Source organism: Zootoca vivipara, chromosome 6, assembly GCF_965207765.1.
Source record: "Zootoca vivipara chromosome 6, rZooViv2.hap1.1, whole genome shotgun sequence".
Lineage (NCBI taxonomy): Eukaryota > Metazoa > Chordata > Lepidosauria > Squamata > Lacertidae > Zootoca > Zootoca vivipara.
In genome coordinates, this window is record NC_142589.1 from 89,679,895 (window position 1) to 89,684,016 (window position 4,122).

The window sequence follows — 4,122 nt, forward strand, 5'->3', positions numbered from 1 at the left end:
GCCGAAAGCACCCTGATTAACACAAAGCGGTACTTCTCTATCATGCGCTGTAATGAAATTTTTTGCAGGCAGAATATGGCAGTATATATCATTACTATTATTGCTCTGCAGGTTTTCTAAATGCTGTTATGAAAGTATTAGGGTTGCCACAGCCCTATTAATGGAGTTGGGGGGGGGGGTAATTAATATCTCAGTGTCTTGGCCAGGCTCCAGATCTATCTAAAATACTCAACACGAAAGCAAATTTCGGGAAGGACATGGACAGATGTCTCCCGCAATTTCATTCCGCACATTGCAACAGGAATTCTTTCAACAGTTTTCTTTCTTTCCCTGCAGGTTACTTCAGGCACCTTTTCTCCCCCCCCCCCCCGCCTCTAGCGATTATTACAAGTGATGCTTTGGGGATTTATGAAATAGAATAAAAGTTAAAGTTGTGCCTTTTAATTGGCTATCGAGCTTCCCTCTTTGAGGCTACCAAATCCCTTTTTCTAGGCCATGGTGAGATGACACTTCATCTCATCATTTCAGACATAAATCTACTTTTGAAAACATCACTACATCTTTCCAAACTACATTTTTTAAAATAATAATAATAAGAAGAACCCTGGAGGTTTTTATGGGCAATACTTTTGAAAACATCACTACATCTTTCCAAACTACATTTTTAATAATAATAATAATAATAATAATAATAAGAAGAAGAAGAAGAAGCCTGGAGGTTTTTATGGGCTTCTTGAGCCTAACTTCTGTTTACAAACTTGGCTTTTGTCCAAGGTGTAAAGCACATTGGCGCACTTCAAATCCCGGAGCAATGAAAAAATACAAAACACAAACTCAAAAAATACAAAACACAACCTACCCTCCAATTCCTATGATGTACTTCATCTTCTTCCTGTTTTTTCTTCTTCTTTAGGCTGGAATGCAGAAGTGTAGAAAACAACGGAGAAACAGCACTGGAGATCTCCTGCCCTAAATCTTGCGCTTTGCTCTGCTCAGCTATTTCATTCAGGGAAAAAAGGCGTGTGTGCCTGTTATTTATACAGCACTGCAGCAATGGCCTCTCCCCTTTCCTTTCCTCTCCCCTTCCCCTCCCCAGCCCACGTGGCTGGTGGAAAAGCACAAATATCTATCCAGAGCACAAGGGGTTCACAGTCCAGCCAATGCGCAGAAGTCATGCGCACTTGCCTTGCACCTGTTAGGCACTTTTCACATCTCCCCACTCACTTCTCACTTGCCCCTGTTGCTTTGTTATAAATAGCTTCTGGTGGCTGCCTTTCCTTTGCCTAAACTTAGTAACGGGGACACAGAAATGTCACCTACCGGTACTTCCCCTCCTTTCTACGCTTATCCTTTCAGGGTTCTATGGCAGAATTCCCCCCCTTGTGTTTCCTAGAAGTATAGCAGTGTTTTCCCTCCCTAATTTTGGTTCCTCTTGTTTCATTTTTTTGTCGGTTTTGGTGTTGGTTAAACGTTCAGCTGGGATTGGCGGTTACTTTGATTTGGATATGAATGTGAATGGTTTATTGTTGCTGTTGTTACTGGTTTTCACTGATTTATTGGTTTATATGTTGCTTGTTTACTAGGATACTGTATCTTTTTTTAAAAAAATGTTTGGTGCTTTGTTGTGTTTTATATGTTGCAAGCCGCCTAGAGTGGCTAGGGAAACCCAGCCAGATGGGCAGAATAGAAACTAAAAATTATTATTATTATTCCTCCTAAATACTTGGAACAGGCTTGCTAATTAATTAATTAATTAATTATCTAATCCATGTAGGCCTTTAATCATATGCAAACCAAGGTACCACTGTATATGTGTGCGTGTGTGCGTATGTATACATATACATATATATATATATATATATATATATATATATATATATATATACACACACACACACACACACACACACACACACAGTGGTACCTCATGTTGCGAATGGGATCCGTTTTGGCGGCCCGTTTCCAACATGAAAAGGCCGCATCCTGAAGCGCCGCATCTACGCATGTGCGTGACACAATGTGGAGCTTCTGCGCATGTACAAAGCACAATTTAGCACTTCTCCACATGTGCGCAGGTTACGGATGCGCCAAACCCAGAAGTAAACTGTTTTGGGACTTCCGGGTTCAGCGCATCTGTAACCTAAAAAGGCGCAACATGAAACAGGTGTATCATGAGGTATGACTGTGTGTGTGTTTGTATGTACAGTATGTATATATGCTCAAAACAGATATAGACATTCTTAAAACAGTTGCTCCAAGTGTCAGGAGCAGCTATCAAACGCCTGAGTAAAAAAGGAATATTTTAAAATTTCTCATTAGAGCCAGTAATGAAGGAGCCAGATGCATCTCACAGGGGAGGGCATTCCTCAAATGAAAATCTGCTACTGAAACAGCTGAAGGCCCAAGCATCTGCTGCTTCCGCCGCCGCTCGTTCACTGCAGCCGCCACTGAGGAGCTCACAGCGTCCTCCCACCTATGGAGGGCATACTGTGAGTGCCTCAGCGGCGGCTGCAGTAAGTGAGCGGCGGCGGCAGCAGCAGCGCCCATAGCTGAGGGCTTCAGCTACGGGTGCTGCCACTGCCACCGCTCATTCGTTGCAGCCACTGAGGAGCTCACAGCGTCCCCTCCATAGGCGGGTGGGCGCTGAGCTCTTCTTTTGGCTCGTGCTCCTCCCACCTATGGAGGGCCTTCGAGCCGGGCGGTGATGGCGTCTTCGGAGGCGCCTCCGGGGCCGCCCGGGGAAGAAGCGCTGCTTGCCACTCTGGCCGTGCAGCTGACTGGGGGGGGGCGCCAAGGAGGAGCAGGCAGATCGCGGCCCTCTTTCGTGACCGGGTGGGGGCTGGCCGGGCTCCGTCACATGTGGGCGAGTTGCCGGGTGTGTCTTCCTGCTGCGTCTCAGAGAAGGGGCGGCGCCCAGAGGCGCCTGCCGCTTCTGATTGGCTGCAGGAATCAGCCTCCAGGAAGATGCGGGCATTGGGCGGCGGGCAGGCAGCGCCCCTCAATTCTGGCGCTCTAGGCAGCTGCCTAGTCTGCCTTTATGGATGCACCAGCCCTGAAAGTCACAAAAACAAAAACGCAAAATAAATAGCAAAAACAGACAGACCTCAGCGTAACACTCAAAGTGGAAGTGTGGCACTCAAATCGGAAGTGTAACACTCAAAACGGAGCACGTTCGGCTTCCAAAAAATGTTCGCAAATCGGAACACTTACTTCCGGGTTTGCAGTGTTTGGGTTCCAAGTTGTTTGAGTACCAAGGTGTTTGAGAACCAAGGAACCACTGTATATGCAGCTGTCCCTTATGGGGAATGAACCTGCAACCCTGGCATCATCAGCACCATGCTCTAACCTACTGAGCCACCATGCACTATTACGGTGTCAAGATTATATTGCAGCAGCCAGCTATGATAAAACAGCGGTCTGGAGCGGCCACAACACTTTTTCTTCCCTAGCTTGGAAAGAAATATTGGCACATTTTAAATCAGTGCTTGTGGAAAGCACAGCAATGGACGCCCAGAACCTGTGCATCTCACCAAAGATGTCTTGTCTCTTTCCACCTGCACATTTGGTGTTTCTCATAAAAGCAGCCGCTAATCCTCTTTCAGTTGCACTGACCGTATACTTATAAGTCATAGTTTAGTTACAATGGTATGCGGCAAAGTTTATCCGGCACACTCGCCCGTCACGTTCCTCGGAGTCAGGTGGTTCTCGTATGAGTGAGGAAGTCACTGCCAAGAACAAATGACGTTCCCTCTTGTAGTGCTCACCCACATTTCTGGGCTCACCATCTATGGCAGAAACTAAATGTGATAGGAGGTCAGCTAAAACACTTCAAATAAATTTTTTTTAAAAAACAAACAAACAAGGCATTGTAAAAAGCCTCCCGTTAGAAAAACCAGGTTCATTTTCCTGTTCAACTCTCTACATCCTAATGGTTTAAATTCTGACATGGACTATAGTTGTTTTTTGTAATTACTTTCATTTGTTTTTGCAATGCTGTATTAATCTATTTTTTATCCATGCATTGTGTTGGCTAATTAAGCCTTGTTTTTTCCATGGTTTGTCTCTTTAAGAAAAAAAAACACCAAACAAACAATTTTTATGACTTTAAATACAACAGACATA